The sequence below is a fragment of the Protopterus annectens genome, chromosome 2.part1 (genome assembly GCF_019279795.1).
Source record: "Protopterus annectens isolate FY-2018-M chromosome 2.part1, PAN1.0, whole genome shotgun sequence".
Taxonomy (NCBI): Eukaryota; Metazoa; Chordata; order Ceratodontiformes; family Protopteridae; genus Protopterus; species Protopterus annectens.
Genome location: NC_056729.1, coordinates 223,600,697 through 223,624,166, shown reverse-complemented (window position 1 = coordinate 223,624,166; position 23,470 = coordinate 223,600,697).

The window sequence follows — 23,470 nt, the reverse complement described above, 5'->3', positions numbered from 1 at the left end:
TGTGCAGGTGTTGCCACTATGGGTAATCCTTGTGGACCGCTGTTTCATGTGCACTTCTGCACATACCTGCAGACCGTACTACCCCTCCTATGGCAGCGGCCTTAGATCGACTGCTGCCCTAGGCTGTAGGGCTCCATGGCGCACACCACCACAACACATGGTGCCCCCATCCTGGTATACCTACATGACACACCTACTAGACAGGTGGCCCTACTAGTGCAGTGCCCTGGGCAGCCGCAGGATTGGCGCATGCCTACGGCAGGCTATGAGCACATCACACGGCATACGTCTACATTCAGTGTTTTACGACGGCTAGGTTATAATACCAGAGGGGGGACCTCATCAACTATGCTTTAGAATGCGGATTTAGATGGATTATTAGGTGGAGGGTTGACCACACACCAGGGCTGACCGGTGAAACACTGATGAAGCCTCTTTTGAGAAGCAGGTGGCTTAAACCCCCGTGACAGGAATGTAGTTTAGGTACAGATATACAGTTAACACACATTAGTCCACTCTTTCAGTTGTGTACCACTGTATTACATTGATATGATATGCATATCTTCTATATATATTGTTAGATCTTTGATTGATGAGTATTAGGCATAGTACAATATCATATAATACATGTGTTACTAGGATGTTTTCTGAGATGTTAATATATGTGTGTGTAGTTAACATTGCGTCTGTGCTTTCTATGCTGTGGTTACATGTTCATTGTTTGCTGAGAAATTAACCAATGAAAGTGTAAGGGGATATTTAAAGCCTGGATGCTTCTATGTCATGTGTAAGTCTGACGGAGCCTACGGGTGAAAGCGCTTACATGTCCATGAAGTAACCTTTGTATACCATTTGTGACCTGTCGTGGACAATGTCTACGTTGACTGTTTCATCTACCTATGTGTGTTTTGGATTGTGTGCCATAAGGTGCCAGCGGTTCTTTGATGTTGATTAGGTGTATTCCATGGTCAATTGACATTAATCCTATTAATTCACTGAAGGATGTTCTCCATAAGTGTGAACGCCATAGTTTGACCATCCTATGACCTTCCTAGCTGACGTTGTTTTTGTGCCATTGGTATGTGTTCCACAGGTCGCCCATTTCTTCCGCGGTATGGAAGCGAGTGATCCCCATTATGGTGCTGGCAGATTGAGTGCTGTGTACGCCGGTATTCGCACGGCAGTCTGGCTTTGTATGGGGAGTGTCTACTGTAGTCCCTATCTGTATTTCCTGTGTTATGCCTCACTGCAGCTGTGTGATTCCACCAGGTTTGCAGTTATGGGTGACATCTTGGTCCTACGCTTGTCCATCCATGCTGATTGCCTACTGGACACTGGTATAGAGCAGTACACATTTCACACCTGCATTTAGCATTATCCAGTGGATGCTTTGCACAATTAGTGGGGAGTAAGGCATGTGCTACTCCCACATCCCTCCCATGGTGCGGGACAACGTATTATCTGCCAAACAACACCGAGCCCCATTTCTGCATACCCAGGATCCCATGGCTGCAACCCTCGACGGTACCCATTACACATCCGTCATGTGTGGGAATGGGATGTGGACGCACCTCTATGGACTCTACAATCTGGGAATTTCTGTTCATATGTCCTGCATTTCATGGACAGTTGTCATCAACCTTGAACACGCTGGAGGTGCATATGTCTGGCTGTACCGTAGTCACGGCTGTCAGTTCTTCTGGGTCTCTCGATCGCAGCTGGTTGACATTGCGTACGGATGAATCTTTGGGGTCCTACTATGAACACCAATGTGCATATGTAAAGTGTAGAACTTGTTGGACTGTGTCCATCTGGCCAGTGGGTTTGACTGCTGCTGTATGTTCCCAATCACGGATGTCTGCTTGCTACCCATATTATGTAGTGCTACATTAACCAGGTTATTCCAAACTGAACCCAGATGGTGTAAATCCAATGATGCAGGCTAGGAAATGCTTTAACTAATCCTCAGATGTCCCATTAGGGAATTTCTGCCACTGTATTGTCAAAATAACACAACCAAAACATGTAGATCCTATTAATTCATTGAAGGATGTTCTTTATAAGCGTGAACGCCATAGTTCAGAGATCCTATGACCTTCCTAGTTGACGTTGCTGGTGTGCCATTAGTATGTGTTCCGCAGGTCGCACATTTGTTCCGCAGTATGGTAGCGAGTGATCCCCATTTTCTTGCTGGCAGATTGAGTGCTGTGTACGCCGGTATACGCACGGCGGTCTGACTTTGTATGGGGAGTGTGTACTGTAGTCCCTATCTGCATTTCCTGTGTTATGCCTTACTGCAGCTGTGTAATTCCACCAGGTTTGCAGTTATGGGTGCCATCTTGGTCGTACGTTTATCCATCCATGGGAATTGCCTACTGGACACTGGTACATGGCTGTACCCATTTCACAGCTGCATTTATCATTCTCCAGTGGATGATTTGCATTATTGGTGGGAGGTAAGGCATGTGCTATACCCACATCCCTCCCACGGGGCGGGACAATGGATTATCTGCCAAACAACACCAAGCCCCATTTCTGCATACCCACAATCCCATGGCTGCAGCACTCGATGGTACCCATTACACACTATTCATGTGTGCGGGACTGGGATGTGGACGCACTTCTATGGACTCGGCCATATGGGTATTTCTGCTCATATGTCCTGCATTTCATGGACACCTGTCATCAACCTTAAACACGCTGGTGGTGCATATGTCTAACTGTGCTGTAGTCACGGCTGTTACACCTTCAGCGTCGCTCCCTCCATCACGTTTTTATTGCATAGGGTTACATTTTTGGGTCCTACAATGGACACCGATGTGCATATGTAAAGTGTAGAACCTGTTGGACTGTGTCCATCTGGCCAGTGGGTTTGACTGCTGCTGTATGTTCCCCGATCGCGGATGTCTGTTTGACTACACATATTATGTAGTGCTACGACATCCAGGTTTTTCAAACCTGAAACCAAATGGTGTACATCCAAGGATGCAGGTTAGCAACTGCTTTACATAATCCTCAGAAGTCACAGTAGGAAATATCCGCCACTGTATTGTCAGAATAACACCACCATAACATGTAGATCCTATTAATTCATTGAAGGATGTTCTTTATATGTGGGTACGCCATAGCTTAACCATCCTATAACCTTCCTAGTTGACGTTGTTGGTGTGCCATTAGTATGTGTTCCGCAGGTCGCCCATTTGTCCGGCAGTATGGAAGCGAGTGATCCCCATTTTCTTGCTGGCAGATTGAGTGCTGTGTACGCCGGTATTCGCACGCCGGTCTGACTTTGTATGGGGGGTGTGTACTGTGGTCCCTATCTGTATTTCCTGTGTTATGCCTTACTGCAGCTGTGGAATTACACCAGGTTTGCAGTTATGGGTGCCATCTTGGTCATACGTTTGTCTGTCCATGGGAATTGCCTACTGGACACTGGTATAGGGCTGTACACATTTCACAGCTGCATTTAGCATTCTCCGGTGGATGATTTGCATTATTAGTGGGGAGTAACGCATGTGCTATACCCACATCCCTCCCATGGGGCGGGACAACGGATTATCTGCCAATCAACACCGAGCCCCATTTCTGCATACCCACCATCCCATGGCTGCAACCCTTGACGGTACCCATTGCACATCCTTCATGTGTGCAGGAATGGGATGTGGACGCACGTCTATGGACTCGGCAATCTGGGGATTTCTATTCATATGTCCTGCATTTCATGGACACTTGTCATCAACCTTGAACACGCTGGTGGTGCATATATCTAGCTGTGCCGTAGTCACGGCTGTCAGTTCTTCTGGGTCTTTCGATCGCAGCCGGTTGACATTGTGTACGGATAATTTTTGGGGTCCTACAATGGACACCAATGTGCATATGTAAAGTGTAGAGCTTGTTGGACTGTGTCCATCTGGCCAGTGGGTTTGACTGCTGCTGTATGTTCCCCAATCACGGATGTCTGTTTGACTACCCATATTATGTAGTGCTACGTAAACCGGGGATTTTCTACACTGAACCCAACTGGTGTAAATCCAATGATGCAGGCTAACAATTGCTTTAACTAATCCGCAGATGTCCCATTAGGACATTCCCACCTCTGTATTGTCAAAATAACACAACCAAAACATGTAGATCCTATTAATTCATTGAAGGTTGTTCTTCATAAGTGGGAACGCCATAGTTTAAACATCCTATGACCTTCCTAGTGGACGTTGTTGGTGTGCCATTAGTATGTGTTCCGCAGGTCGGCCATTTGTTCCGCGGTATGGAAGCGAGTGATCCCCATTTTCCTGCTTGCAGATTGAGTGCTGTGTACGCCGGTATTCACACGGCACTTGACCTTGTATGTGGAGTCTCTACTGTAGTCCCTATCTGTATTCCCTGTGTTATGCCTTACTGCAGCTGTGTAATTCCACCGGGTTTGCAGTTCTGGGTGCCATCTTGGTCGTACGTTTGTCCATCCATGGGAATTGCCTACTGGATACTGGTATAGGGCTGTACACATTTCACAGCTGCATTTAGCATTCTCCGGTGGATGATTTGCATTATTAGTGCGGAGTAACGCATGTGCTATACCCACATCCCTCCCATGGGGCGGGACAACGGATCATCTGCCAATCAACACCGAGCCCCATTTATGCATACCCACGATCCCATGGCTGCAACCCTCGACGGTACCCATTGCACATCCTTCATGTGTGCGGGAATGGGATGTGGACGCACTTCTATGGACTCGACAATCTGGGGATTTCTGTTCATATGGCCTTCATTTCATGGACACTTGTCATCAACCTTGAACACGCTGGTGGTGCATATATCTAGCTGTGCCATAGTCACAGCTGTCACCTCTTCTGGGTCTCTCGATCGCAGCCGGTTGACATTGCGTAGGGATACATTTTTGGGGTCCTACAATGGACAACAATGTGCATATGTAAAGTGTAGAACATGTTGGACTGTGTCCATCTGGCCAGTGGATTTGACTGCTGCTGTATGTTCCCCAATCGCGGATGTCTGTTTGACTACCCATATTATGTAGTGCTACGAAACCCATGTCTTTCTACAATTAACCCAAATGGTGTTAATCTAATGCTGCAGGTTAGCAACTGCTTTAACTAATCCTCAGAAGTCCCATTATGAAATATCCGCCACTGTATTGTCAATATAACACAGCCGGAACATGTAGAACCTATTAATTCATTGAAGGATGTTCTTTATAAGTGGGAACACCATAGTTTAAACATCCTATGACCTTCCTAGTTGACGTTGTTGGTGTGCCATTAGCATGTGTTCCACAGGTCTCCCATTTGTTCCTCAGAATGGCAGCGAGTAATCCCCATGTTGTTGCTGGCAGATTGAGTGCTGTGTACGCCGGTATTCGCACGGTGGTCCGACTTTGTATGGGGAGTGTCTACTGTCATTCCCATCTGTATTTCCTGTGTTATGCCTTACTGCAGCTGTGTAATTCCACCGGGTTTGCAGTTATGGGTGCCATCTTGGTCGTACGTTTGTCCGTCCATGGGAATTGCCTACTGGACACCGGTGTAGGGCTGTACACATTTCACAGCTGCATTTAGCATTCTCCAGTGTATGATTTGCATTAGTAGTGGGGGGTAAGGCATGTGCTATACCCACATCCCTCCCACGGGGCGGGACAACGGCTTATCTGCCAAACAACACCGAGCCCCATTTCTGCATACCCAGGATCTCATGGCTGCAACCCTCGACGGTACCCATTACACATCCTTCATGTGTGCGGGACTGGGATGTGGACGCACTTCTATGGTCTCGACAATCTGGGAATGTCTGTTCATATGTCCTGCATTTCATGGACACTTGTCATCAACCTTAAACACGCTGGTGGTGCATATGTCTAGCTGTGCCGTAGTCACGGCTATTCACTCCTTTTAGGTCTCTCGATCGCAGCTGGTAGATGTGGCGTACGGATCAATTTTTGGGGTCCTACAATGGACACCGATGTGCATATGTAAAGTGAAGAACTTGTTGGACTGTGTCCATCTGGCCAGTGAGTTTAACTGCTGCTGTATGTTACCCAATCGCGGATGACTGTTTGACTACACATATTATGTAGTGCTACGACAACCAGTTTATTCTGAACTGAACCCAAATGGTGTAAATCCAATGTTGCAGGTTAGCAACTGGTTTAAATGAACCTCGGAAGTCCCAATGTGAGATATCCGCCACTGTATTGTCAAAACTAACACCACCAAAACATGTAGACCCTACTAATTCATTGAAGGATGTTCTTTATAAGTGGGAACGCCATAGTTTAACCATCCTATGACCTTCCTAGTTGACGTTGTTGGTGTGCCATTAAAATGTGTTCCACAGGTCGCCCATATGTTCCGCGGTATGGAAGCGAGTGATCCCCATATTCTTGCTAGCAGATTGGTTGCGGTATATGCTGGGATTCGCACGGCGGTCTGGATTTCTATGGGGAGTGTCTACTGTAGTTCCCATCTGTATTTCCTGTGTTATGCCTTACTGCAGCTGTGTAATTCCACCGGGCTTGCAGGTATGGGTGCCATCTTGGTCGTAGGCTTGTCCATCCATGGGAATTGCCTACTGGACACTGGTATGGGCTGTACACATTTCACACCTGCATTTAGCATTATCCGGTGGATGCTTTGCATTATTAGTGGGGAGTAGGTCATGTGCTACACCCACATCCCTCCCACGGGCGGACAACGGATTATCTGCCAAACAACACCGAGCCCCATTTCTGCATACCCAGGTTCCCATGGCTGCAACCCTCGACAGTACCCATTACACATCCTTCATGTGTGCGGGACTGGGATGTGGACGCACATCTATGGACACATCGATCTGGGGATTTCTGTTCATATGTCCTGCATTTCATGGACACTTGTCATCAACCTTAAACACGCTGGTGGTGCATATGTCTCGCAGTGCCGTACTCACGGCTATCGCGTCATCTGTTGGACGGTAACGGCTGGATGGAATTCTGTTAAGATAAATTTTTGGGTCCTACAATGGACACCAATGTGCATATGTAAAGTTAGATGTTGCTGGACTGTGTCCAACTGGCCAGTGGTTTTGACTGCTGCTGTATGTTCCCCAATCGCGGATGTCTGTTTGACTACCCATATTACGTGGTGCTATGTAAACCAGGTGTTTTAGAACTGAAAACAAATGGTGTACATCCAAAGATGCAGGTTAGCAACTGCTTTAAATAAACCTCAGACGTCCCAGTAGGAAATATCCGTCACTGTATTGTCAACATAACACCACCAGAACATGTAGATCCCCTATCTATTCATTGAAGCATGTTTTCTTTATAAGTGGGAACGCCATAGTTTACATATCCTAGTTGACGTTGTTGGTGTGCCATTAGTATGTGTTCCACAGGTCGCCCATTTCTTCCGCGGTATGGCAGCGAGTGACCCCCATTTTGTTGCTGGCAGATTGAGTGCTGCGTACGCCGGTATTCGCACGGCGGTCTGACTTTGTATGGGGAGTGTCCACTGTAGTTCCCAACTGTATTTCCTGTGTTATGCCTTACTGCAGCTGTGTAATTCCACCGGGTTTGCAGTTATGGGTGCCATCTTGGTCGTACGCTTGTCCATCCATGAGAATTGCATACTGGACACTGGTATAGGACTGTACACATTTCACACCTGCATTTAGCATTATCCAGTGGATGCTTTGCATTATTAGTGGGGAGTAAGGCAGGTGCTACACCCACATCCCGCCCACGGGGCAGGACAACGGATTATCTGCCAAACAACACCGAGCCCTGTTTCTGCATACCCAGGATCCCATGGCTGCAACACTCGACGGTACCCATTCCACATCCTTCATGTGTGTGGGACTGGGATGTGGACGCACTTCTATGGACTCGGAACTCTGGGGATTTCTGTCCATATGTCCTGCATTTCATGGACACTTGTCATCAACCTTAATAATGCTGGTGGTGCATGTGTCTAGCTGTGCCATAGTCACGGCTGTCGCTTCTTCTGGTTGAACGATAACAGCTGTATGATGTTCCATAGGTATCAATTTTTGGGTCCTACAATGGACACCAATGTGCATATGTAAAGTGTAGAACTTGTTGGACTGTGTCCATCTGGCGGGTGGTTTTGACTGAACTTCCTAGTTGACGTTGTTGGTGTGCCATTAGTATGTGTTCCACAGGTCGCCCATTTGTTCCGCAGCATGGCAGTGAGTAATCCCCATTTTGGTGCTGGCAGATTGAGTGCTGCGTACGCCGGTATTCACACGGCGGTCTGACTTTGTATGGGGAGTGTCCACTGTAGTTCACAACTGTATTTCCTGTGTTATGCCTTACTGCAGCTGTGTAATTCCACCGGGTTTGCAGTTATGAGTGCCATCTTGGTCGTACGCTTGTCCATCCATGAGAATTGCATACTGGACACTGGTATAGGGCTGTACACATTTCACACCTGCATTTAGCATTATCCAGAGGATGCTTTGCATTATTAGTGGGGAGTAAGGCAGGTGCTACACCCACATCCCTCCCACGGGGCGGGACAACGGATTATCTGCCAAACAACACCGAGCCCTGTTTCTGCCTACCCAGGATCCCATGGCTGCAACACTCGACGGTACCCATTCCACATCCTTCATGTGTGCGGGACTGGGATGTGGACGCACTTCTATGGACTCGGAACTCTGGGGATGTCTGTCCATATGTCCTGCATTTCATGGACACTTGTCATCAACCTCAATAACGCTGGTGGTGCATATGTCTAGCTGTGCCATAGTCACGGCTGTCGCTTTTCTTCTGGTTGAACGATAACAGCTGTATGATGTTCCATAAGTATCAATTTTTGGGTCCTACAATGGACACCAATGTGCATATGTAAAGTGTAGAACTTGTTGGACTGTGTCCATCTGGCGGGTGGTTTTGACTGAACTTCCTAGTTGACATTGTTGGTGTGCCATTAGTATGTGTTCCACAGGTCGCCCATTTGTTCCGCAGCATGGCTGCGAGTAATCCCCATTTTGGTGCTGGCAGATTGAGTGCTGCGTACGCCAGTATTCGCACGGCGGTCTGACTTTGTATGGGGAGTGTCCACTGTAGTTCCCAACTGTATTTCCTGTGTTATGCCTTACTGCAGCTGTGTAATTCCACCGGGTTTGCAGTTATGGGTGCCATCTTGGCCGTACGTTTGTCCGTCCATGGGAATTGCCTACTGGACACTGGTATAGGGCTGTACACATTTCACAGCCGCATTTAGCATTCTCTGGTGGATGTTTTGCATTATTAGTGGGGGGTAAGGCATGTGCTATACCCACATCCTTCCCACGGGGCGGGACAACGGATTATCTGCCAAACAACACCGAGCCCCATTTCTGCATACCCAGGATCCCATGGCTGCAACACTCGACAGTACCCATTACACATCCTTCATGTGTGTGGGACTGGGATGTGGACGCACGTGTATGGACTCGACAATCTGTGGATTTCTGTTCATATGTCCTGCATTTAATGGACACTTGTCATCAACCTTAAACACGCTGGTGATGCATATGTCTAGCTGTGCCATAGTCACGGCTGTCGCTTCTTCTCGGTGGAATGGCAGCAGCTGGATGATATAGCATACGGAACAATATTTGGGGTCCTACAATGGACACCAATGTGCATATGTAAAGTGTAGAACTTGTTGTACTGTGTCCATCTGGACAGTGGTTTTGACTGCAGCTGTATGTTCCCCAATCGGGGTTGTTTGTTTGACTACCCATATTATGTGGTGTTATGAAAACCAGGTGTTTCATAACTGAGTACAAATGGTGTCCATCCACGGATGCAGGTTAGCGACTGCTTTCAATAAACCTCAGACGGCCCAATAGGAAATATCCGCCACTATATTGTCATAATAACACCAGCAAAACATGTACATCCTGTTTATTCATTGACATATGTTCTTTATCAGTGTGAACACCATTGTTTAACCATCCTATGACCTTCCTAGTTGACGTTGTTGGTGTGCCATTAATATGTGCTCCACAGGTCACCCATTTGTTCCGCAGTATGGAAGTGAGTGATCCCCATTCTCTTGCTGGCAGATTGAGTGCTGTGTATGACGGTAGTCGCACGGCGGTCTGGATTTCTATGGGGTGTGTCTACTGTAGTCCCTATCTGTATTTCCTGTGTTATGACTTACTGCAGCTGTGTAATTCCACCAGGTTTGCAGTTATGGGTGCCATCTTGCTCGTACGCTTGTCCATCCATGGGAATTGCCTACTGGACACTGGTATAGGGCTGTACACATTTCACAGCTGCATTTAGCAATATCCGGTGGATGCTTTGCATTATTAGTGGGGAGTGAGGCATGTGCTACACCCACATCCCTCCCACGGGGCGGGACAACGGACTATCTGCCAAACAACACCAAGCCCCATTTCTGCATACCCACGATCCCATGGCTGAAACCCTCGACAGTACCCATTACACATCCTTCATGTGTGCGGGACTGGGATGTGGACGAACTTCTATGGACTCGACAGTCTGCGGTTTTCTGTTCATATGTCCTGCATTTCATGGACACTTGTCATCAACATTAAACACGCTGGTGGTGCATATGTCAAGCTGTGCCGTGGTCACGACTGTCGCTTCTCCTGGTTGAACAATGAAGGCTGGATGGTATTCCATATGGGACAATTTTTGGGTCCTACAATGGACACCAATGTGCATATGTAAAGTGTAGAACTTGTCGGACTGTGTCCATGTGGCCAGTGGTTTTGACTGCTGCTGTATGTTCCCCATTCGCGGATGTCTGCTTGACTACCCATAGTGTGTAGTGCTACGTAAACCAGGTTTTCCAAAACCGAGACCAAATGGTGTACATCCAATGATGCAGGTTAACAACTGCTTTAAATAATCCCCAGAGGTCCCAGTAGGGAAGTATCGCCACTTTCTTGTCAGAATGTCACCACCATAACAGGTGGATCACGAGCACTTTGGCCCGGTCTTACCGGGCATTTGCAAATGTAATTAGCAGAAACATATCATTAAATGAATAATAATACATATTTTAATAATAAAGTTAATCTTATGTTATTTGGACAATAGCTTCTGCTATTGACATACGATGCAGTGGGTGGTGCCGGTTACCATACACAAGGCTTTCTCACAGGCCGAATTCACAATTCTAAACACTACTGTGGTCTCCTTTAAGGACCCTTAGCCAGTGGTCAACATTACTCAAGCCACTGCATCACTTACATATGCCTTCTACCGGCACCTACAGGACTGCATGGATCAGGCATTCCCTTACCCAACTGTGGTTCTTTGTACCAATGCCAAGCATCCAGTGTGGTGTACCCCAGCCATACCCAAGCTGTACAACGAGAGGAGGTGGCTACTACAAGACAGAGCAGACTCCTTGTGGGGTATGACACCCTTGCTCATTATATGTGAAGAGCTACAAGCTCTCATGACATAATCCGGGGCAGGTTCCACAGATATATGTCCAAGGACTCGACAGACAATCATATGGCCTTCATTAGCTATGCTGGACACCTGGGAGGTAACTCCCAGATATGCTCTGACTGGGTTCACAATGATGTGAAGTGTACTGAACATACACACATTGCCAACTTACTGGCTGACAGGTTCGGTGAAGACAACTCCCCCCCTCCCCCCCACATGGAGAGATGTCTGTACCAGCAGATTGTGGCCCCCGAATGTTCTGTACCGCACAGGTGGGACATGCTTTCTCCAAGGTAGTGAACACAGCATCCATGGGACCAGCTGGTGTCCCGATTGTGTACTCCGCAATCTCATTGAGGGATTAGACCCACAGTTAGGACAGCTGTTTGATCTTAGCCTCACCTCGGGTAACATACCCAAATTGTGGCGCACGGCGACTGTAGTCCCACTTCGCAGGGGCAGTGCCTCCACTGACCCTGGTTATTACCGTCCCATTAGCATGAGATGCCTTATCTGGAAAGACATGGGGAAGGATCATGCTGCAGCCCATAGATGTCGACATAGGGGACCTGCATACTTTGCATCCAACCCAGTTTGGCTTGGTCAGGGGCAGATCATGCGTTTAAAACCTGGTTGACATTTCAGGGACAGTCACCGAGGCCATTGATGAGGGTCATGCAGTCCATACAGCCTACCTCGACCTGGCAAGGGCCTTCAACACAATACCCCCCTCGGGTATCATTGATAAACTCATCGGCTTGGATGTGAACACGTACATCGCAGGATGGGTTGCAAACTGGCTAGGTGACACAACCCACGCGGTCATAGTTGCTGGCAGCATGTCAGACTTACTGCCTGTCACAGGCGGTGTCCCACGGGGCTCTGCCCTGGGTCCACTCTTTTTCTACATCTACATTTCCAAAGTACAAGCACACACAGGGGGGTTAGGGCTGACATTGTTTGTAGATGACTGAGAACCGGGTGCCATAGTGGGATGGACATCTGACACAGATATCCTTCAAAGGGGCCTCACAGATATGGATATCTGCAGTCAGGGACATGGTCTACAGCTAAATTCCGGGTTATGCATAGTCATACCCATCGGGAAGAACAAGGTCACCCCTGTCCGCCATATGGGTGGCAGTCCACTGATCACGGGGGGAATTACAAGGGATCTGGGGACCCAGGTTGTCAGTCACCATTCGTTCGACACACATGTTGCTATGGTGGTTCGGTAGAACTTCTACATTGCCCACCTGATCGTGCAGGGATTCACATCTAGATCAGGGTGGGTCATCATCTCCTTGTACTCATTACTCATTAGACCTATGATTGAGTACATTGCCCAGTTCGGAAGGTATCTGACCCGACACCTACAGCAGCTGGGAAGGCCCCATAGGTTCATCGTCAGACAGATGCAGGGTGTCAGGGATTTGTGTTATGCTGCCCCACTGTAAGGACTCCTGCTCCATTCAGTCACATACCACTTGTTCAGTGGTGACCTGTGCCTGACATACGAGGCCATGTCGACCCATATTTGATGACTATGCTTCACCTACTGGATCGACATCCCTCAGAACCACAAGGGCAGGTGACGTGAACCTTGACACGGTCATTAATAGAATGTGTTGGAGTGACACATACATCACCCAGATACTCACTATGCTGTGGAACAACATCACAGTACATGTGAGGCAGAGAACCTTGCTAGCCTTGTTCAAGGGGGATCTTGTCCATTGGATGGGAGATTGCAGATATACCCCAGGGATTACATCATTGTCACTGCTTGACAGAGGTACAGCAATCTAATAGGCATTTTATCTCCAGACTGGAGGGTTGGCAAAGGTAACATAACTGTGGCCTAGGGTTATGGCTGCCCTTGGGTAGATAGCCTACTCTGTACCTATGGACCTATGAACCTATGTTCATAGTTTGTCCCATTCACACTTGTCTATCCCCTATCCTCATTCTTATGTGTATATTTCTGTGGCACGTGATTAAACTATGTATTACCTGCAGGTATGCTGTCTACAGTACACATATGTCACAGTTGATTACAGTGTATCTGTGTACCTTCCTCTGTGATACTGAGGACTACCACACATCCTTCACAGCATTACATGCATATGTCCATTCTATTATTCTTTGGCCTGAGGGGGGGTGTTAAGGCAACGGTTCCACGTGTCCCTGTTTGTGCACGCGTCATGGTGGTCTTTGACCAGCCTCCGTTGCTGTCGTGGGATGGACGGTAGTGTTGGTGTGTGTTTGGCATGTGTTTTCACTGCCGGTACATCTGTGGGAGGTGGGGTTGGCACATGTTCCTCTTTGCAGGGGGCCCCATCCTGGACATTTGTGTCATGCATCTACACTTGGCACGTGCCATATGTCCTGTGCTATTCCTGCAGTCGTGCATGCCTTCCTGCATTACTACTGTGTGTTACTGGCTGTTTGTATCTGGTACGCATGGCTATTATGGTGGATAGCTTGGCCTATTCCCATGCTATGACATACCCATCCATCCAGGCATATACATGTTATTCCGTCCTTTGCGTTGGCCGTGGGTGTTTGGCCGTCCGGCAATGCTACTCTCAACGTGTGATGTCCCACCTTCCCCTTCTGTGCCTGTGGCACCCTGTTGGGGCATCCTGCTTGGTGGGCAGATGTTCCGCCTTGTTATATCGACACGGCTACCCGGCTGTGTACTCTCACTACTGCTGGTGACCATGCCCATGTCACTACTTCTATGTCAGTGCGGCATGCTGACATGCTGCGGTACATCTTCACTGGGTATGCCCACTGACAGTGCATTGTGGGACGGACATGGTATTACACGTATCCTTTGTTCCTTGAACGGGTACACTTTGGACTTCGTGGGTTAATGTTTGGTTCTCCATTTTATGTGAACGGGTACTATGTTGCATAGTCTGCGTACGTTTCATTATCCACGGGCCCTGGCTGGTGCGGTTACTATTGCAGGCGGCCTGTGGAAGTCAGCACTTTAGGTTGCTCATCGCCTGCCAGCTTGGCCATGCCTCCAGACGCATCCTACTTGGGCTCGCTCACGTGCCCTCCGCACGTGTCTGTGGTTGCGGCGCGCACTCATTACTATGCATATGGCGCTGCTACGCTGATTATTCACTGCACTGCTGGCGCAAGCCTTACACCGGCCTTGCGCCGAGCTTCATGAATCTCGGGGTAAGACTTCATTACTTGTTCTGTATACCAACTCTTTGGACTTTGTTTTATTAGTATATATTATTTTAACTTGGGTTGCAGTATTCATTTTTAGGCAGTTTAGGGTCTGGTCACATGGTCCATCTGATTCCTTTTGTACTGAAATCCTTGTTTTGGTTTGTATGGTTACCATTGACTACTGCTTTAGCACTGTCTTTTTATGTTACTTTATTTTATTTTATTTTATTTTTGTTAGACCGGTTGTTTTGGCTCCTTCTGTTGGAGTATTAGTTGTAAGGATTGGTCATTATTTGTACTCCTGTCTGGGCCCAGAATTTGACCCTAAGCCATATGTTTATAATTTTGGTTATTTTCTTGTGTATTGGATTTTTATATTTTATTTTTAGTACCTTGCTCTGTTAGAACTGGTTATGTTAATCTTTTGCCACCTGGTTTACCTGACTTTTACTGTATTCTTCTGTGGTTAAGGCATGTGCTGACTTACTTAACGTAGGCATGTGTTCTTCTTGTATGACCAAGGAGAGAATGTTTCTCAGAGGATCTGAGGTTCAGGACTCACCTTGGTTTTTGATCCTTTTGTTGTGACCTGTGCCTATGGGGCTGTAAATGGTGCTTGCCTACATCAGATTTACTTATATTGGTAGCCTGTCATAAGTTATTCTCTGTTTTGGGCCATTTCTATGTGTGAGTTTGTTAGCATTGATTTCTGATCCCTTGCTTTCATTAACCATACATTTAATTTTTAATGAGTAAAGCTGTTATTAAAAAGTTGATCTGATGAAGACCAGTTGGTGGATGAAAGCACTTATCATAAATAAAAGCTGAGTTACTTCGGTGACTAAGTCTGCTCAAGGTTTTTTTCAGTACTTTTATACAGAAGAAATTAACATCTGAAGTTTCAGACTGTTTATGATCGTCGCTTTTAATCTCTGTTTTAAGAGATTTTATTTATAATTTTTCATAAATATCAAGGAAGAGAAGGCAGTCTGCTATTTTCAATCTGAGGACAGGGATCTCCTGGCATCTCTACTGTGTTTTTTGTACTTGTTCATCCTGTGACTCACTCTTGTTTTACAGAGGGTTCTTGGATGTGAGGCAGGTTTGCCAAAGCCATCAATTATCTTAGTCTTTTGCTCTTTTAAAAGTAGTCTAATATGAATTAGCTAACGTTCTTACTCTCTCCTAATCATGCTTATCTTTTACATAATATTTTAGTATTGTATTCATTCTGTGTTTCATTATTAGGAGTTATACATTATTACAAGTTAGGGAGCAAAATGAATTTTAATAAGTCCCATGCAGTCTTCTGCATTTCTGCTGAAATAAAAGCTCTGTTGTAGTTTTATGTGAAAGCCTTCTGTTCTGATGGTGACATTCTATGTTGGATAACAGCTTGTGACATTTGAGCTGAGAAAGTGGTTGACTCTTATAAAATATAATTTCACTGATCCTGGTAACCAGAGGGATTCCTCTAATTGTTATTTATTTTAATTAAATATGGTATTTACATACAGTCAGGTTTCTGCAGCATAAGATACAGAAATGCTTTTACAGTTATATTTAGCTACTGCCAAATTCATGAAACCAGTTGGTGATATGTCCTTCTGGAATAGAGTTAACTCGACAATAAATACTAGTTTTATTTGTTTCAGATATTATAACTATGATCAAACTATTACAGACATGAATAAAAGCACTGAAGACAATAAACAGTGAGCAAAAATCAAAACCTGCTCCTGGATCATAAATATTTTGTTGACTGTGATATGTTTCTATGCATGTGTGTGTATCCGGCACTCAATTATCAGAACTGCACATATGCTGAATTTGTTGCCAAAGTGAATTTTTCTGCCTGTCTGTGACAACACTGATAAAGGAAATATTTATGTTCATATTTTTATTCAAGTATTTATTCTTTCTTGTTTGATGTCTGTCTTAATCCTCAGACCTCTTTTCCTTATTTAATTGGAAATCAATGCTTCTTTGAAAGTCATTATTTAGTAGGGATCTAAGAATATAACGTTGCCTTGCTTTGCTCCTGTTTGGTAATTCTGTGTTTTGTCTGTTTAAGACAGATTCTTATATTATCTCTTGGCAATAACATTTATTTATTCTTATTATTTACTTAGTATTTTTCTTATTTACCTTAAATTGATAGTGGCAGTGCAATAGTCTGACATTAATTTACTATTATGTCTTTACAATGTAAAGAGGTTTATAAGTAGTATCTTGCAAGTCAGGAATACTGACCTATAGATCACACCTTTCCTAAATGTTTTTAATTCCTTCTCAGGAAACTATAGCGATTGTCTATCTTCTGAACATCATCAGTCTTGAATGATTGTTTGAATATATCATGCTTAACATATACCTCATTATATACTTTTATCTACATTTTTCTCTTTGAATTTCTCCAAGTCCTTTGGGTTTCTAATACCATGACAGGAATGGACCCCATTCCTAAGTTAAAGTATGATTAAAGTTCATGAAATTAGTATTGTTTCAGTCTTTAATGTTAGCCAGAAGTGCTGTTCACTGCACCCTCAATGTACCCAGTAATGACTCCTTCTGCAATTCGTATGGACATACATGTATCAGTAACATATCTAAGTATGATTGTAAATTCTTTTTTATAAGACCAATTGCTCCTACCACTACTGGAACTGCCTGGGTATCTTTCATCCACATTGCCCTTGCTTCTGCTTGCAAATCCTGGTACTTTGACTTTGTGTCTTTCTGTATGCAAGAAACAGCAATCAATGGGTATAGCAATTTCAATGATCAATCCTACTTTTGTCTTCTTTTCATGGACCACTATATCTGGTTTTTCGCATCTATCTTTTGAACTGTTGGTAATGGTTCATCCTATGTGATGTAGACTTCATCATTTTCTATGATGCTTTGTGGCTCATGTTTTCAGTGTTTTTCAGCTACTTCAGTATTATATTGTTTGCACAATCCCCAGTGCAACAGACTTGCCACATTATTATACCTTTCAGTATACAGTCATTCTGCCATTAATATATCACAACCAGCAATAAGGTGTGCAACTGTTTCCAATTCTGTTTTACGTAAGCTACATTTGTCTGTTTCTCCCACATGTTTAATGGACTTTGTAAACTAATGTCTACGGCACCTCTATCTTGGGCTGCCAATATTAACCTTTCATCTTTTGGTGTGACTTTGCCTCTCCTTAACCATTCCTGCATTTGATCCTGATCAACATGAGATTGTTCCAGGAGTTTTCTATACTTGCTACTGTATTTATGCATTTTCCACATTTCTTGCCTTCTCATCTGATCCTACACCTTATATTGTTTCTTTTGTTTTTGGTATATTCAGTTGCTGCCTGATTTTTATCTACTTCTGATTTGATTTCCATTCCTGCTTGACGCCAATATGCTTCTGATCAACAAAGCAGGGAAGTCCTCTTAGATTTATTCTCCTCATGTTTCAAAACTTTCCCTATGTTTGGGAATTGTGACATCAGCAGATATGTATGCAGTCCCGCTATCAGAGATCTAGACATGTAATCAATTTTGAAGAGGCCCATACCTCCTTCAGAATGGGGAATGTATAGTCTTGGTATGCAATGATTTTTTATAAATCATTTGGTGAACATGAAGCATCCTTCTTGTTTTCCTGTCTAATCTATCCAACAACTTTTGGGTCCAGTCAATCACTCCAAAACTGTAAGTTAGGACAAGAAGATCAAATTAGTTTAAAGCTTGAACTTTATATCTAGATGTCAACACTGTTTTGAGAATTAACTTAAGTCTTCTAAAATATTCCTTACTGAGTTTTATTTGCACTGGTTCTTGTTTTATTGTTGACCCTTCATCAATTCCCAAATATTTATGCACTCCATCTTTCTGAAATTCCTTTATATCACATTCTTGTTCCAAACTGATATTTTCTTGGTGCTGCAGCTTTCCTGCTTTAAAGGTTGCTTGTGCACATTTATCAAGGTCAAATGACATTTTATACCATCAGAAAAAGTTTTGTCCACTTGCAGTTGTGCTTTCAGTTTCTCAACTGATGAGCTATACAGTTTTAAATCATCTACAAAGAGAAGATGAAAAGTCATTTACACTTTGTTGCTTTCTCAGAGGCAAATTATAGACACAACCTAATCCGTTAAGCTTAATGGGTTAAGAGCAAGTTAAAAGAGCAGCAGTAAAGGATAGTCACCCTGGAATTACCCCCTTTGAATTTGTATCTCTGGAATAATAATTTGTCTTTTATCATGGCTTAACTGTAAAGTGGTTTGCCACTGTCTCATGGTCACTGTAATGTAATCAATCAGTGTAGGATGTATCTTATAGATCTTTAAGCAACCTTTTATCAATGAATATGGGATACTGTCATATGCTTTTTTATAATCTATCCATGACATACTTAGATTCTTCCCATTTTTACAGTTCTCCATTATGGCTTTATTTAATATCAAATGATCCTTTGTTCCATATGACTTTTTTTATTACCCCATTTGTTCTATTGCCATAATTGAGTTTTCTTCTAAATGACCATAAACTCTGTCAGCATCAATTTCATTGTATAGTTTATGTCTTCAGAAGGCAAGTTATTGGTCTATAGTTTTTAGTGTAGATCGCAGGCTCGCTTTTAAGTAGAGCATTGTTTTTCCTGTTAGCCAGGCTGGTGTCTGTTCAGGGTGTGAATATAAATACAAAAGATAAAATTCAAAACCCAAATAAAGAACACAGATGCCACCACCTTCCCTGGATTAAATGAAAACATATCAATTAAACCTCTGTTAGACAGACGTACTTGATTTTGTTATTAATATGTAATATGGAATTTATATTGTTTTTATATGTAAAAAATGTTTATATGTAAAATTTCTTATATGTATAATGTTTTTATTGATAGATTAGTTTTTCGCTATATTTATTTAGTGTAGTAGGTACATATACACACATTTGGATGAGTTTGATATGGAAGTATGTTGCTTTAAGAATGACAAAGAAGATTTGAAAGTTTTGGCGCCAGATAAGTTATTTAAACTGATGGCATTTGTATGCAAATTGTTCTGATGAAGCTCATATTTTTGATGAGTGAAAGTGCTTAACGTTTGTGTACGTTATAATATGTTTGTGTAAGTTTTAACTGTGGATTAAATATTTTCGCTGATTTTACACACAGTGGCAGTTTTGTGTGTTGGATGCACTAAGCGTTTTGGAGTGGAGTTACAGTTTTAAATAAAAAAGCTGGTAAGTTAAAACTGTATAACACAAAAATTAATAAAAAAATACAGGATCAACATAGCAGACCGGAATAACAGCTTTATTATCATAAATAAAAAGTGAGCACTTTTGCGGTCATCCAGCTGCTTCTTCAGAATGAAAAAATGCACACTCCAATTTTCAATTTAAAATATCTCTTACCCAATCACACTTCTAGTATTCATTACTATTATTGACATCAAAAACATGAGCCAAAATACTTCCATGGCTAAGAAAATGCACTACTTATCTAGTCACAATCAAAATATATAAATACATAACACTGATAAAAGTATCACATATAAAAACTAACAAATGCAATTCTTATGTCTAATACTTATATAAATCCTGATACCACTTAGACTACTTTTCAGTGTTTAAGTGGTCTAGCATTTAAAAATGGTTTAAATGACAGCTTGCCATTTAATCCAGGTGAATTATCAGTATTAAAAACAAAATCCATTTTTGTTCTGCTGTCTCTGTAACATTCTTTATATCACCCCCTCTTATTCCATCTGCTGTAACTTCTAAGACCAAGAATTTAAAAACATGTCCCCGACCCTCCTTAGCAACATGTTGTGCCAATACATTTGTCTCTTTGGCATTCCTAATATCTCTGTAGTACTCCAATATTCTGTCTTTTATGGAGCGATTGGTTTCTACTATATAGAAAACATAACGTGCTACAAAAACTAAAATACACAATGTTCCTAGTTTTACAACCAATGTAAAAACTTAAATCTATCTTGAAACCTGCATATGGATGTAAAAAATGTGTTCCTGTATATATGTAACTACATGCTATACAATTCCTACAGTCATATGTCCGAATCTGTCAGATTATACTATGTCAGTATTGCTGCTAGATTTTTAGCATAAATGCCTCTCAAGGGACCCATTATTCCTAAAAGAAAAATGTGGTCCTTCAGCAACAACATCTTTCAGTTCATCAATAGCATAAAGAATATTCCAGTTCATTTTTTATAATGTCACAAACCTTATTTATATCACTGGAATATGAAAGTGGTACCCTGAGAGTATTACTACTTGCAGTTCTTTCTGCTTCAGCAAACCCCATGGCCGCTTTATAATAGTATGGTTTACCTTTGCCCTATCTCTCCTTCCAGGCATTAGAGATACATATATCTATATCATTCTCTTAACCCCTACTAAGAAATTCACATTTTAACAATAAAACTGCTGATACGAGTTGTGTATCATTATTATGTAATCTCATAACCCTATAGAATTGTCCTTTCATAACATTACGCATGACATGTCTGGGATGCATGCTTTTGTTATGCAATAAATTATTTTTCCTTGTAGGCTTTCTATAAAGGCTAGTTTCTATGTCCTTCATTTCTTTATTACTAACCTTAACATCTAGAAATTCCATCTGTTCTGATGAATATTTATAGGTAAACTTAAGGAAACTAGTAGTTTGTAAATATTGAATAAATTCCTTTAAAGTTTCTTCTGGATCATGCTACAGCAAAAACATGTCATCCACAAAGCACACATACAATGCTATATGTTCAATATAGTCATTGCTATGTAAAGCATTGGTGGTTTTCCACTGTACTAAAGATAGGTTGGCGTAGCTGTTAGCACACGCTGTGCCCATAGCTATGCCAACCTTCTGAAGAAAGAATTCATTACCAAAAACAAATGCATTATTCTCTAGGATTATTTCCAATAATGTGCACAATAACTTAGCTTTATTATTATCAAATTGTCTAGCATTCAAAAATTCTCTAAAATTTTCAACCTCCCATCCATTGGGGATCACTGTAAATAAAGATTCAATGTCTAATGTTACAAAGAAATATTCATTATTCAAACCTATAGTTTTAGCATATAATTATTGTAGAAATGTTTTTGTATCATTCAGAATCGTTTCACAACTTTCTAATAGCAGATGCAAATTATTCCCTACATAAATAGATAAAGGTTCTATTATCCAGCCTTTGCTGGAAACTATGGGAAGCATAGGTGGAACTCTAGCATGTTTGTGAATTTTATGTAGAGTTGTGGAGAAAAGGAAGAGTACAGTGTCTACACAGTACCAACGACCCAGTGAATCAGTCGAAGATGTGGAAGAGACAGCAACAGGTTTAGTTATTAATATTTCTTCTCAGAATTTAACTGAAGAACAATTATCTTTGCTGGGAAAAGGTCTGTCCTTTATCCCAGCACAGAAAGCAAACTTGGTATATTTCCTTAAAGATATGAAATTGTTTGGAAGGACATTAACTTTAAAAATGATTTTTTCCTGACCTAGAGTATAACTACAAAGTGTTTAAGAAACTAAGTACTTTTGTTCCCCTGCCACATCCAATGATAGAATCATTTATAGATTTATGTGATGAGCAAATTAGAGATGCCTTTTCAAATAAAAGTAATCCTAGTTTTTATAATATGACATCAGCTGAATATAGTGCTTTATGTGAATTGAAAAGTATGTTCTCTGTGGAAATAAGACCAGCTGATAAAGGAGGAGGTATTATTTGTCTAGTCAGGGACTTGTATGTCCAACAAATGAAGTTACTAGATGGTAATACATACTTTTGTATGCTTAAAAACATAGTAATGGAATTAATGTGCAAAGTATTATTTCTTATTTTTGATTTATTGTTGACAGGTATGATTTCAGAGAGTTTATTCAATTATTTTAATGCAGAACATCCCTTGATCCACAGTATGTATTGACTACCTAAAATTCACAAACCTGCTAGAGTTTCACCTATGCGTCCCATAATTTCCAGCAAAGGCTGGCTAACAGAACCTCTCTCTATTTATGTAGAGAAGAATTTGCATCCACTATTAGAAAGTTGTGAAATGATTCTGAAGGATGCAAAAACATTTCTACAAACATTATATGCTGAAACTACAGGTTTGAATAATGAATATTGTTTTTGTAACATTAGACATTGAATCCCTATTTGCAGTGATCTCCAATGGATGGGGGGTTGAAAATGTTTAAATGCTATATGATTTGATAATGATAAAGCTAAGTTATTGTGCACATTATAGGAAATAATCGTATAGAATAATACGTTTGTTTTTGGTAATGAATTCTTTCTTCAGAAGGTTGGTGTAGCTATGGTCACAGTGTCTGCCAACAGCTACGCCAACCTATTTTTAGTACAGTGGGAAACCACTAGTGCCTTACATAACAATGACTATAATGAACATATAGCATGGTATGTGCGCTTTGTGGATGACATGTTTTTGCTGTGGTAAGGTCCATAAGAAACCTTAAAACAATTTATTCAATATTTACAAACTACTACTAGTTTCCTTAGGTTTACCTATAATATTCATCAGAACAGATGGAATTTCTAGATGTTAAGGCTAGTAAGACAGCATTGAAGAACATAGAAACTAGAAAGCCTATAAGAAAAAATTATTTATTACATAACAAAAGCATGCATCCCAGAAACGTCATGCGTAATGTTATGAAAGGGCAATTCTATAGGGTTATGAGATTACATAATAACGATACACAACTCAGATTAGCAGTTTTATTGTTAAAACGTGAATTTCTTAGTAAGGGTTATTAGGAGAAGGATATAGAGATATGTATCGCTAATGCCTG